We start from the raw sequence: 15,373 nt of genomic DNA, 5'->3' as shown, positions 1-15,373 counted from the left end.
AGACAAATTACACCTTTAATTAAATAACTTTTGGCTGTCTGGCTCCCTGGCTGCCGGCTGCTTGTGGCTAACACACACATCCACACACACACAAACACTGTTCAACAGCAGCAAACCCAACCCCTCCAAATTAGCTCTTCAAATATTTGCCTGCAGAAAATCAGTGGTCTCACCCCTGTTTCTCGGGGCAGCCTCCTTTGAATGAGCTGGACTGTACAAGACTGAGGGTTTCCACAATTTATGTTTTATTATTTGTGAGTGTAAACACCATAAAGTATTTTTTGCAGCACCGCTGCCTTTCATGTCTCTTGATGGAACAGAGAAGAGCAAAGAGAGAGATTCACACACAGTAAACAGCCATCTATAGCTGTGTTTACCTTAAAGCTGAAATAGAATGTCAACTGACACTTGTGTAAATTCATTAGGACTTTCCCAGTATGGAGCATACAGGCCGCTTAAAAGATGTCAAAATCATAGAGGAGTCTGTGTTGACTGAATTTGTTTCAAGCTTTGTAAGGTTTGATGATTTATAATCACCTGATTGTACAAGGGGAGTTTTTATTGGTGTGGGCATGGTCATCGATCGCCTTTAGTGAAATCTTACAACCATAAAGTTGCCTTTCAGAGCTGTTAGCTACATCAATAGTTATAGTGCCTTGGGTAGCAGTTCATGCTGATCAATGGTTTGAAATTAGCTCATTCGCTTTCTGAGTCAGATGAAGTCAATACCACTCTTGCAACTGTCCAGTAAGTTTAAGGCCACAGCCAGGAGCCAGTTAGCCTAGCTTAGCACACAGACTGGAAAGTAGCTTTGCTCCTTCCAAAGCTAACAAAATCAAACTACCAACACCTTTAAAATGTAGCCAAACAACACAATAACATTATTGATTTGTAACAACAAGCTGTGGTTCTATAGGGGGTTAATGCCTGACTACTTAAAGTAACTACACTGGTTGTTTGCCAACCTTACCATGATGACCTCAGAAATAACTATTACATGGTCAAGAAATATATACTTTTACAAAATTGATGGTTAACTGGTGAACTTTTGAGATGTCAGGTGGATTGTGTTACCTTCAGACATAGCCAAGCTAGCCGTTTCCCCTGTGTTTCTAGCCTGTTTGCTAAGCCAAGCTAACTAGCCATTGGTGCTAGCTTCATACATACAGACACAAGAGTGGCATACGTCTTCTTATTTAATTCATTTAACATTTAACATATAAAATCATTCCATAAAGGTTGGTGGTTCAAATTCTGACTCCACTTGCTCTTTTACAGGAAGTCTTTGTTAACAAGACACTGAACCCCAAAAGTGCTAGTGAGCTGCCAGCGCATTGCACGGCAGTTGGGATGTGGATGTTGGCCGCCTACATGTAAGACGCCAAAGTTATTGATAAGTCTTCTCTCTTAGGTTAAAGGTCATTCACAATTTAGCTGGTATACAGGCGGCATTTCAGTTTAAAGACATAACTGTCGAGCTGACAGCAGAACCGTTTGTCTGCCTCATTTAACGTGGCTGTTTCAACACATGTTCAAAAGTTTGTGTGTCAGTGTGTGAGTAAAAACATATATGCAAATTTGTGTGTATCCACGTTTGCGAAAGCATATGTTTTCCTGTAACTATCAACATCTTGTGGTTGTGCGTGAGTGTGTGTGTGTGACATCTTCCCTTTGAAGATCATAAATACAGGCGTGGCTCCAGGCAGGCCGGCTGCCTATTCAGCATGGCTGTCGACAATGCTTCAGAAGTGGTCACATTCTCCCATCCATCCATCCATCCCTTCATCTATCCGTCTTTCACTTAATCTGCCTCAAAAAAAGGACACCATGGTCTTTTAAGCAGACAACAATCTGATCAGACCTAACATCACAGCCCCAAAAAAATCTTCTTTCTTTTTTAGTATTCATCACCCTGACAATTTCAGTTCTTACACCATTTCTGTAAGCCTCTTTCTGCTCTAATTCATTGGTTCACAGAGTTTAAGATATAAGCTCAAACACAAACGTGCTGGCCCACAAACACACAAGCAAAAATACACAAATCCAGCCATGTGTGCACAGTACACGCTCACATGCACAAGGCCAGCCGACACGCCAACCAAGCATCAGGCCCTGGCTCATTGATGTTTGTTAAAGTTATTAATTTTCTCTGTGAAATAAGAGGCCACGGTGGCAGGACAGAGGGAGATGGGTGCCAGCCCCAGAATCTGTCTCTGCTTTCATCTACTGGCACTGGGGCTCTATGAGTCCACAGAACTGGGCCTTCACATGGGCACCGGGGTTACCCACGCATACCCCGGGCCTTACCAACAAAGGCTCTGAGTGGGGCAAACAGATGAAAGGAAATGCTAAGTAGATGAATAAAAAGAGATGGAAAGGATGTGAAAAAGGATGATACAGAATGACAGAGAGATAATGAGAGAGGGTGACAAATTGTACAAAGGGATTGAGGAGAACATAACGGGAAATGAGGGAGCAAGATGTGAAATAAGGAGTTGATAAAAGAAAAGAAAAGATGAGGGTTGAATGAGTAAGAGTGAGTGAGTACACAGCACATTAGCTGGTAAACAAGCGAGTTTTGGTTGTTTTGCATTCAGTGGAAGCTAGCGTGTTTGTGGCTTGTGGTGATTCGCTGTAATGGGGGTTAAAGGCCGTTATGCTCAAGGTAACAACAGCTGGTGGCAAAAACCACCAACCCTCTTCCTTTTTCTCTTTCTCTTTCTGTCCCTCCACACACTCCAGCGTCCAACCCCAAACCACAATAAACACCTAACGCTAGGTCTCTCTACACTTGGGTTCTAAGCATTACATCGGTTCTGTCTTAAACCTTGTAAGCCTTAGGCTTTCAAGACAAGAAGATAAAACTTCCTGGATGTGTTTCCCTCAAATGTAGCCTTCACACATTTAGCTGTACATTTTTGGCAGTGAGCACTACTTGGCCTTTGTGAGCAGTTAAAGGAGCTAGCTGAACCGGGGCTAACATGGCAGCCTGTAAAAAACCACAAAGACCAACTCTGTCTATCAATGGTTGAAAGTTGCATCAATACTCGTCTCGCTGAAGGCCGATTCAGTGCAGTACGTTTGGTCAGACAGAAGGAAAATAAAAGCAGGATGATATAAAAGTGGAGCACAGGCTAAATGTGTCCTGGAGTTAGCGGCTAGGTTAGCCACCGCATGGCTAAAGCAAACAAAGAGCTGCCCAGGGGACTAAAGTAGGCTGTGCTCTGACACTAAACACTTATGTATGGAGAGATGGAAGCACACAGAAGAATACACAAGAACACAGGTATATGTACAGCTATAGGTCATCAAATATACGCACAAATACAAAATAATATTTAAATGCTACTTTTAGTAAAGCATTAATGCGTGAGTGCAAAATTGCAGTGATACAATCACACGCTCGCATATATGGATACAGACTCACTGCTCCTTTGTCAATCGTAGAACAGAAAAGATAAAGAAACAAATTTGAATTAAAAAGTTTATATATGTTTTTCAGTTTTTAATTGTCTTCCTGTTACAGTCATGGTGAAAATATTTGGGTCTTAAGCTATGACAAAAAAAGGAAATTCTTTGTGCTAACCATGATTGAGTACTGACACCAAGGTTTAAATGCAGTTGCAACTGGGAAATCATATATCAACCTCAGTGTGTTGTTGAACTTCCTCATAACTGCACATAAATTTCATATTTATTCATTATATTTGCATTGTTTTGTAAGTTCCTTTGAAAGACCGTCCTTAAATAAGACCTGAGGGCCGAATGTGCCCCATGCGCCAAAGATCGGAGGCTTGCTTGAAAATTGTTGACGAAGATTTGAGTCAAATTTGTATGAAGTGTCCTAATAACAAGCCCCACAGCTGGGTAATGCCAACAATAATGCAGTCAATGCTCCCTCTGCACTCTCTCCATGTCAAATGAGGGATTTTTCCTCCTCCCTCTCTCCACCCCTCTCTCTCCTGAGAGTGTGCCACATCTGTGGGCTCTGTGGTGATGTTTCTCTGCTCAGAATGGATTCACCAGCTCAAAAACGTCCTTATTATATTTATATTTTACTACACCACTAGAAAACCATGCCAGCTGGGCTGCAGAACTTTTGGGCAGAAAGAGGGAGGAGAGAGAGGAAGGAATGAACGATGGAGAAAATTGGAGAGAGACAAACAAGAAGCAAAACAGGAAAGAGAATAGAGAAAAACAGACAGGTAAATTCAGGAAGGGGAAATGATGTAAAGCATATTACAGCGAAAAGGACGAGTGGAAAAGCACAAGTGAGGCGGAGAAGTGGATATGGAGAGGTTGAGTGGGCACCCTGAAATAGGCTGTGACAATATGATTACACTGGGTGCTCAAAGGTAAACACAGAAATGGGCAAATGAAGAGATGGCGGGATATGAAAACAGTGTTGAGTCAAGTCACTCTCACACACATACACACTCACGCATAAACACATACAGACACACTAACCTGAATCAGATAAAAGCAACACGTGTTGGGACGAGTTGGAAGAAGGACAGAGGGATGTGGCTTTGAAAAAACAGAGGGAGGGACAAAGAGGCAGAGAGGCGGTGAGAGATGAGGAAGGGGAGTAAGTCCACAGACGAGGAGGGAGGAGGTCAGGGGAGGGTAAGAGGGATGACAGGGAAGAATTGGTTGAGTGGAGGGAGAAGATGTAAACACAGTGGGAAGGTGTGATGAAAGTGTTGGCATATTCAAAGTTAGGAATTGAGAGAGGACAAAAAGGTATATTTAATTGTATAGGGACGTTTGTGTGATCAGAAACGACTTTGTTTTCCCTTACTCCTTTGTCATTTTATTGAGGAGTCCATGCTAAACCCCTAAGCTCCACTACAATGTTTTCATTTCATTACAATATATCCATTGAGCAGACTCTTCTGTCTGGACTGCTGTTAGGAGCACATCCCTGGATGGCCTGTACAAAGAAGAACCACGATCAGAATGAGCATCATGGGTCATTGGTAGAAGCACTCACAAGTCCTAGAGACCCGACCCTGTAGCAGAGTCAGGCTTGGTCCAAATTATGTTCTAATTTGGTCGGGTTCTTTTCTGTTTTCCACAGGTCCTGGTGCATGTCATTACGTTCAATTTCTGTGGAAATCCAAGCAGAAAAGAAGTAATACTGCTTTAACGACATTTTGGGTTTGATCAACCCCCTGTGCCTTCACAAATCTAGTCTGAATGTTATCAGGTCCTAGTGTTGAATTGCCAGACCAGTTTCCCTATTCAAGTCTGGAACCTCTCAGTTCATTTTAGATTTCCAAAAGGGCCCTGACCAAAATGCCTCAAATTGGGTTCAAAATGTTATATTTATGAATATCCTTAGTCCTTAAGTTAGTTTTACCATGGGTCTAAGTTACAAATAAGTAGGCAAGTCAAAGCTGGTTCTCATTAAAGAGACAGGGGCTCCAGCAAAGAAAGAGTTTTAGAAATGGTAAAATCAAAGGGTAAATGACGGCAATGATATAGCGCTTATCTAGTCTTTGGACCACTCAAAGCGTTTTAAACTACTGCCACAGTCACCTTTTCACACACACAATTATACACTGATGGCAGAGACTGCTATGCAAAGTGTCAAGCTGCCCATTCGGAACTAATCAAATCATCTACACACATTCATACCCTGATTGCTATCTGGGGTTTTGAGTTTTACCCATAGAAACTTGAGCATATGGAGCAAACTTCTAATCTACCGATTGGAAGACTGCTTGCAGATAGTCCAGATGAAAGATATCAAGCATCTAGGTGAGAGCCTACCCCTGGAGGAAGTCCCGAATCCTGGTCCGGTTGTACAGGAGGAATCTACAGAAGTGTTCTATTGCAGTCACAGTTTGTACTTAGGGTCATTCTCAAGGAGTTTTAATCACCACAGTGTTGATGGACAGGTCTTAGTATATCCTTCTCTTGAAGACGAACAAGTCTCGGGATGACAAGGATAGATGGGTGTCGTCAGCATAGCAATGATAGGAGGAGCAATGTGAGTGTAAAACAGAACTTCTTTAGGGGAAGAAGATGAGTTGGGTGCAGGTTTCAGACAAAGTCTGTGAAGGTTCTCAGTCATCCTGGTCATGGTAATTCTAAGCTTAATCCAAAAGGCAACTGGACTTGGTTGAAGTTCTTGAAGATGTTTCACCTCTCATCTGAAAGGCTTCATCAGTTCTAACTGAGTGGTGGACAGAGCTAGAAATATAAGCCTCTGTAGGTCATTAGTATGCTAATAGATGTGTAATCAGCCTACTTCAACCAAGTCCAGTTGCCTTTTGGATTAAGTTTAGAAGTTTCATCTCTGAGATTCAAAGATTCTTTCTATGGAAGAAGCACCCCATCAGGTTAAGATGTAAAAATAGATGATGCAGAAACCGAATCCAACCGTGCAAGTTTAGATTGAAGAATCTCGTGGTTAACCATATCAAATACAGCAGACTTACCCAAGCATATGAAGATGGAGGAGAATCAGTTTGTTCTAGCAGTGTGCAAAAACAGTATAACCACGGAGAGGGTTATCTCAGTTTGATGCCTGCCTTGACACCAGGCTGTTAAAGGTTTCCAATTTCCCTCAATTATTCAGTAATCATTCAGTAATCAGTAATCAAATCCACATAACACAGTCACAGGGGCGGCTGTGGCTTGGTGGTAGAGTTGGTCGTCTCCCAATTGGAAGGTTGGCGACTCGATCCTTGACTGCTTCTGTCTTCATGTTGGAGTGTCCTTGGGCAAGACACTGAACCCCTTTAGTGTATGAATGTAGCCCTTCCCCTCATCAACCCAAATAGTAATCAGCAACGCCAAGGCTACCTGCATCAGGAACCCTGATGATGGGCAGGGGAACCATGTGGCTTACACTTATGATGGATCTATATACAAACAAATATTTATCTCTAAGTGTTTCTTTCCACTATATATCAATCACAGAAAGCCTCTGAACAGAATATCTCAACATTTTTGCCATCGAGAAAAGAGAAAACACTTCTGCAATTTCTTGCACATTTCTTGAATAACATGAAAATTTTGCTTTGTTCGTATTCTTAATATACTTAGTCTGACCCAAATCTAGCAACACAAATCCAACTGTTATATCATTCACATTCAGAACTTGCATCTGAATGTATTTCTAGAAATCTTCATCAGATTCCCTTTCCCATGAGGGTACCAGAGTGGAACAGCTACTACTGAGGAAGGAACTTGGGACATTGGAACAATTTTATTGAACAAACAGCAGGGTTAATAGAGATTGTTATCAAAAGGAAGTGATACCGGCTACTCCCAATAAAACTAAGGCCACAATAGTCACAGTGTCTAGAATGAGAGTATGGTTTTGCTACTCTTTTGATACCCAATCTTTGGTTAGCAGCACAATGCTACAAACTCATCAAAGAAATTCCTCCACATCTGAAAAATACAAAACATTTTTCGTAATAAGGTTAAAAAAAGAACTGTGGTTTCCTTTGTTGCTCACAGAAAACCTGTTTATTTACGCGAGTTTAGGTGGAATTGTGGGGTTGACTTTCTCTCATTTTGGACAAATTCTCACATAAAAACATCATCATTCATAAATCAGACACATTCTTGAGGAGCTTTGGCGCAACTACCAATTACAAAATTGCAGCACGACGAAGTTTGAAGAAAAAAGACTGAATCGGGGTAAAGACAGAGAGAGGCTGTCAGAGGACAGAAGCAGAGAAGTGACTGAGTTTATTGCATAATGGTGGGAATTAAAGAGAGAAAGGTAACAGAAATAAAGAGTGGAAAGTAACAGGAAGACTTTTTCCTGACACACTGAAAAAGAGAGTAATAAAGAAAGAATAGAAATAAAGAAACCAAGAGAGTGAAAAAGAGGGAGAGAAAGAGCAAAACGAGAGAGATGGATGGTTTTGAAGACTGGTACTGATCAGTAGCTCTTTCTGTGATGCGGCTTCCAGCTTCCAGCCCACTGATTGGTCAGCTGCCTAACTCGGAACATGCGTTCCCACAATCCCTCAGCACCACTTCAATCCCACCACACTGGTTCACCACTCTGCGGTTCAAAACAGTGCCTGCTGGCATGGGCAACATATCAATAAATTCATTACACATTTATACTTAAATATTTATACTGCAGCAGTGTTTTGCACAGGGATGGTATTTATAGTGTGTGTGTGTGTATGTGTTTGTGTGTCTATGTGAACTCATATTTATAGCACGGTGTCACATTGTAGCTCTGTGCTGTGGTGAGACAGCTGTCTGGGGTGGGGGTGGGGGGGCGTAGGCCTTTGGTGGGGGGGGTGCAGATTAACAGAGAACAAGTGGAAAGAGTGAGAGACAAGACTCTAATAGAGGCTTGTAGTAGATGAAGAATGAGGAAACCCAGTTGATGCACTTAGAGAAAGTTGAGAAGCACAAAAATAGTGAAAAACAGAAAAGGGTGGTACACAGTAAATACAAAAGTAAGAATCTGATAACAATCCATATTGCTGCTGCTAAAAAGTGCAACAAAGCCCAAAATGCAGAAACACAAAAGGGAAAATAAACCTAAAAATCTAATATTCTTTTATTGGCACCACCCATTCACTCGCCTGACCAGAGACAGGGAAATATTTATTTTTTGGAAACAGAATTTAGGGAAATTCCTTGGTGTTTTATTGTTCAACTGTTTATTGAATAAAGACATTCCCATTCACAGACCCTTTTAGATACTTCACTATTGTTCAAATGGTTACAATGGTTTTTATGAAGTCCATTCAAAGCAGTTACAAGAGACTACGTGCCATCTAGAACATGGCAGTGAGGGTGAAAAGGCCACAGAGACACAAGCAAAGCCTCTTAGCATAGAGCTGCAAAATAAGTTATTGAAGGACACACTGAGCATGGTGTTGGATAGGGGTATTTGAAAGAGGCAAGAAGAACCCATGCTGGAAACATAACATAGATTCTTCTGGATGCTTCATGCTAAAACTTGTGATCTTTCTAACATTATGAACACATAAACCCCATTGATGCTCAAAGCTTCTTTGTATCTACTTGAAACAAAAAGGTCATTTAAACCCAATTCTCTGGACTGTTTTTGGCTGACCCCCCAGTGCAGAAGCAGATCCTTCCGTGGCCAAAGTGCAGTGGTGGCAAAAGTGCTTCTTTACTCATATTTGGGAGACTATGTGTATCATGTTTACCAAGTCTGTCTTGTGCTGTTTAATGTGTGTGTAGGAGGACTCACTGAATCTACCAACATGTCCAAATAAAGAAACCTAACCTAACTATTAAACAAAAAATATTTAACTTCAAATGAAACAACAACTTACTCTGCATAATATTAACTATAAGAACTTCTTTCTGCTCTGAATCCACTCAGACATCTTTGTCAATGTTTGCTGATTCTGTCAAATCTGAGTCACTTCAAGTCTTTCCTGTTGATCACAGACAACAATAGAGGCCTCTTGTCTGCCAAAGTTTTGTGTCATTTTCTTCATGTTAGTTTGTTGTGCATGATATTGGAACAGTTGTCACTATGTACACGCTAGCTAAAATCTAATTAATATAATAGTGATGGTTTAATGTTTCAAATCTTTCTCTGTCCCTTGCTAGAAGAAGTATTTCTTTAGCAGGTGACTTATCTGTCTTTTTGGGAAACAATCTTGAAAAGTAAATCTTTCTACCTATCTTCCAGGTTTAATTTCACTTGTTGAAAGTGATTTGGTTGTCCAATTTATTAACTTTTTAAGCGCTAACAAAATGATGTCAGTTGTACTTAGTAGCAAAAGGAACATCAAAGTTTGCATTTAGTCTAATAGTCATAAAGGGACCACAGGATTGTAAATGGGGCAAGAAGGGCACTACTTTACACATTTGCCTGATCCAAGCTGAGCTCATTAAGTTAAGGAAGCTGTAGCAGAAAATGTTTTGTCATGCTGTTTCTTTGCTTACCCGAGCCACTTTTCTTAAGATGATGTCTCTATTTTGGCTTCAACCAAAGTCCTTGTCTGTGTCACAGAGGAAGCTGTTGCTGTCTTATGAAATTATTTACTGGTGTGTTGACTTGTTAACTACTTGCATAACAAACCCTGGCTGAGCTAGCAGTTGAAAAATGTAATGCTATTCACCATATTCACATAGCGACCATTTTCCTCTGACATCACGCTCAGTGTGGAAGCTGAAATGCTGTTATAATGTCGTACTACTGTGTTTGAAGTTATGATGAATCTGTCATTTGAACCTTTCTCAAATCATCAGCAGCAGAAAAGAAAAGGGACATTGAAAATCCAGAGAGACATTGGGCCATATTTCAAGTTAAAACAACATATTTATGAACCCAGCAGCTACAGCTAGCCAACAGCTAACATTAGCATCGAACCAATTCCTGGCTAATATTACGAGTACCTAGGAATTTGTTTTGTGTAACATTGTAAAATGGTAATGATAACTAAGAACTGATTAAATGGTACTAGAACAGCTAACCTGCCATTAGCAAACTTATTTCTAGCTAGCTCTAGTGTTAGCTTGGAAAATGTATTGTGAAATACTATCGAACGTTAATGTTAGCTCAGAATTATTTGAATTGAATGTTAGCTGTTGTCTAACTGAAGCTAATCAGGTATTAAATATGATGAGTTAACTTGAAATAAGTTTGGTATGCATCCTAGAACACAGCAGTATGACAGCATTTTGGCGTCCCAAACATGACATAAGAGGAAAATAAATGCTATGTAAATGTGGTGAATTGAATACTTCCACATCTTCTGTCTCGGTGTTGCATGTGCATTTACCACTCCCATGTGTTTCTGTTAAAAAACATGTCTGCATCACACATAGGCTATAGGCTACAGAACCCTTCCTGAGAATAACATCCATGTCAACAACGTCTTCATTTAACTTCATTCACCATCAACAGCCTCGTTTTACCGTCCCATAATTATACCTCATCCAGCCTGCGTTTCCCAGCAGCAACATCTGCACTCCATTCTCATCAGGCAATAAATGTTAATGAGCAAAATATCCGTCTTGGAATTAATCTCTATTTCATATTAAATTTGGATTGCGCTGACACCTGGAAATGATATGTTTCCTCGTGTTTTAGTGCTACTTTAAAAAAAAGCAACATATTTGAGTGTATGCAGCCTAAACATAGGTTTAAGAAGCCTTAAAAGCCCTTCTTTTTGTCCAATTTTTTTCTGATTAGACAAAGATCAGTCGCAGCATTAAAATATGTGCAGCCAAACTCAGCAGTGGCCCAAACGAGAGAGAGAGAATTAACATCTGCTGCAGTAAACCTTAAAACTTCCTATATCATGGTCAGTAACGTGCACTTTTAAGGTATCCCACTTAGAAGAAACATCCTCCAATGAAGCCTACAAATTGAGCAGGCTTTTGTCTTATTTTGTCATAAAACTCACAAGACTGTAAACAATCCATATTGGGGATAAAAGACAGAAGCTATGTCACAATTCGGGGGCTGCATCCTTCGAAGGACGCGGTCTACGGAGGATGAGTCATTCATAGTCTGCATGGACCGCTAAGGCTGAATTGAAATGAGATGTCTGGTCTACGGAGGATTTTCCTGTTTGCGTCACCAGCTGTTCCCACCCTTACACTTGCGTACCCAAACGTGGCTCCTTTCTCCTGGTAACAGGTAGCTGGCGGGCTAACTAGCTATCATAACTAACGTCACATAACTTTTAGTTTAAAGATAATTTGTTTCAAGGCCTCTTTCATTATTGAAATTTCGTATCGCTAGCTATTTGACTGAGTTGAAACCAAAAACTTTTACATTGAAAAGTGTATTCCTAGGCTGTTGGCCGCCATCTTGTTTGAATTGGCGTGCAATGAATCTCGGGATATTTTGGGCCGCGAAGGATGCACCTGATGGATCCTTCGTGGCCCGGGAAAAGGAGGACGCATCTGAAGGAGCCTTAGATATGTCCTTCAAAGGATGCAGCGCCTGAATTGGGACACAGCAGAGAAAAGCAGAGATCACAATGTTTCCCTTTTTTTTTGTTGACAGCTGAGTCACAAATTGTGCATTACTATGAATACAATTCATATAATTTGGTGTAAATTTTCTTGTATGACACATTTCAGATTTGTTCATGTATAGTTTTTTGGCTCAGGTCAGCAGACTGACCTGGACAAGAGGGCAGCAGTCTTTAGATGTGTGAGAGAGCAGCGAGTGAGATGATGTGAGAGTAAGCGAAGTTAAAAGAGAGACTGAAAGAGGGAGACTGCAACGGACAGACCGAGAAATTAGGGGCTCTACTGACCAGAAAGTGCTCTGACTCAGACAAAGTCAACATCTCTTCTGACATCACTGACCATCAGCTCCATCATTTCAACTTCAGATGCTTTGATGGCCCAAACAACCTTCATTTGTCTCAGCCCGCAAGAGTTTTACTACTGCCAGTGAGACAGGGGTAGCCCTGTAGCACTTTAGAAAAAAAGCCACCGCAGGTTTATGCTACATCCAAACACAGTAAAGATTTTTAATTAAAATGATTGGAATATTCTAGTTTTGGAATATAAACATTTACCGGCTTAAATAATGAGTTTGGGATCTCAACATGATGACAAAAACGTTTTCAGAATGTGTGATTTTTTTTAAAGGGACTGCATACTTGCTTACTTCTGAATAAGAGGACTGTACTGCGAGATGAGAGAGGTAGACAACCGACCACAGGCGTCCTGCAGGCACCAGTCAAATATACACCAACTTAATTAACTCCTGTAAAAAGCCTTAACAAGGCTAACAATGTGATCCATGATAGCTTCCATATATAATGCAACACTACATTGGGATGGGTGATTATGAAAGGGACTATGGATGTATGGAGGCATGTTAGATAACAGTAAAGTAGGGTAAAGTTCTTTAATGACACAACAATAATTTGGATCAATAAATGCTTAGAGTTTGGTTGAGGTGAGCTTCAAAAAGTCGATCACATCTGTACACTAGAAATTTATAAGAATTAAACAATATTTTGTTTTCAATTGCAAGACATGTTGGGTAAGAGGGAGGTTGGGGTTTAACGTTGCGGTTGTCTGCAGGCAGGAGAGGGGGAAAAGGGGGGATTGGGATGGGGGGGGGGTCGAGGTTTCAAACCAGCAGCTTCTAATCCTGACACGCTGCCTCTGCCAATTATAAGGGCTTTAAACACGGCCGGTGGGAGGAAAAAACATGACCAGGGAGACCAGACTAGCGCCGGGGCGTATTTAGCAACATACAGGCAGACTGTAATTACATATATGGCCAACAGAGAGATTTAATGACTTTTTCCTCCTTCTACTGATTGACAAGGCAGAAGGGTGGAGGGTGGGGTGGGGGGGTGAAAGAGGCAATAAGAGAGAAAGTCTCAGAGCTTCATGTTAGCAGAAAAATATATAACTTTGTGATATATTATTACTATGACTTAACAGCAATCAGCATGCCGTAGAGGAAACGCTTTTGTTAGGGACTGATGGAGTGAATTACATTTTTTAACTTTTACAGCCCCATATTACAGTTAAATATACAGTGCTGTGGGGATGTATTAAGAGCTTGTCCAGCTTTTGGGTTGTTTTGGTCGTGCCTCAATATCTTTTGATTTTAAAAGAAACAGGAATTTGTGATTGATCTTAATAATATGTGTCATATTACTATCTCAATGTCTTAAACACTGGAGCAAGCTTTATCAGGGAAATGAACTGGTCAGGTATCGTCACATGAAGCACTACATTGAGGTAAACCTAAAATACTGCCGTTTTCAGACAGTTTAAAAAGTTATTTGAATAACCTAAAAGATTCTTGTCAATAACGCCGTCCCCTTGTTTCGATTGTACCCTGCAGCCCTGTCCTCTAGAAAATACAATTGTGTATCACCAGCTATGTAGCACAGTTATTAAAAGTATCAATATTTAAAACTTTAAAACAGCCTACTCTTGATTCAGTCACCTTAGTGAAATATAAACCTATATCTAACCTTCCCATTATCACAAAGATCCCTGTGAAAGTAGTGGCTAATCAGTAATAGGCCTATGTCTTTCTTCATAACAATAATTTATTTGAGGATTTCCAGTCAGGATTCAGAGTCCACCAAAACACATGGACAGCACAGTTGAAAGTTACAAATGATCTCCTTATTGCTTCGGACAGTCTCTCTCTCTCTGTACTGGTCCAATTAGATCTTTGTGCTGCATTAGATACAACTGACCATCACGTCCTGTTACATCTCAGTTTGTACATTTTAACAATAAGTCCTCTATGCACACCAAAGTTAGTCATGGAGTTCCACAAGGGTCTGTGCTCGGACCAATTATTTTCACCCTATATGCTTCCTCAAGGTAAAATCACCATCAACTTTCATTGATATGCAGACGACACAATTATACTTACATATGAAGCCGATTGAAACCAATCCGTTAACTAAACCCAGGCATGCCTTATGGACATAAAGACCAGGGAGACACCATCGAGCGCCACCTTAAGGGAGTGCTATTATAGCAGGATATTTCTTCATTTCCAAATTTTCCATTTAAAACAAATTTCAAGGGTAGCCTTTTTTCCCCTATGTTACATTGCAAATTAATTTGTCTGTTATTGGCATGGTAACCAAGTCTGTAATATCTGTTGTTGTTTTTGTTGCTGTGTCTATGTCCCTCTGTATGTCTGTCTCTAGCCACCCTCTCCTTTTATCCCACTTTCTTGACCCATATGGCTGTTAATTGATGAGTCTTGTTCTGCTCTCCTTAAATGTGTCTTCATGGAATATTTGACCAAGCCTCAAGTTTTAGCAATATTTGACTCAGTGTAGTAACCATGCATTTCTTCTGCAGATTAGAAGTTTAGATTTGGCAGATGTTTTCTGCACTTAAAGGATCCTGAAAGACTCTCAAACATCTGGATGAAAAACTCTTCCACCCACTGCACAGATAAATAGATTTGAACCCATTTCCCTTGCTGTTACCCTGAATTGTTATCAGGTAACCAGCGAGCTGCCATAGTTGTTTGGGTATTACGATAAGTGAGCTGATTATGCCCAAATCAGTTCCCATGAACACATTTTATGATGACAGATTATGAATTTTTCTCATATCATCTGAGACTCAGAAAAACATGATGTTTTCCGACGTTGGTTGTAGATAGCGTGCCGCTCTTGTTTACTCCCTTGCGAGCATCTTACATCATTACAACCGCAGCAACATAATAATAGCGTGCACTGCACACACAAACAGACACACACACACACACCTCATCCCATCCTTTCATCGCACACCACATTCACACTTCCCGTAAAACCCTGGCTCCTTAAACGATGGGTCGGAACCCAAGATGGGTCACAGCCCTGCTTCCGGTGGGTTGCCACACGATAAAGAGCCCTCATATTGTTTAATGAGGCTGCATCCCGGCCTATATTTC

Source organism: Semicossyphus pulcher, unplaced genomic scaffold (assembly GCF_022749685.1).
Source record: "Semicossyphus pulcher isolate SPU_LCO1_2020_fin unplaced genomic scaffold, fSemPul1.0.p SCAF_15, whole genome shotgun sequence".
NCBI lineage: Eukaryota > Metazoa > Chordata > Actinopteri > Labriformes > Labridae > Semicossyphus > Semicossyphus pulcher.
Note: the sequence above shows the minus strand (reverse complement) of the source record.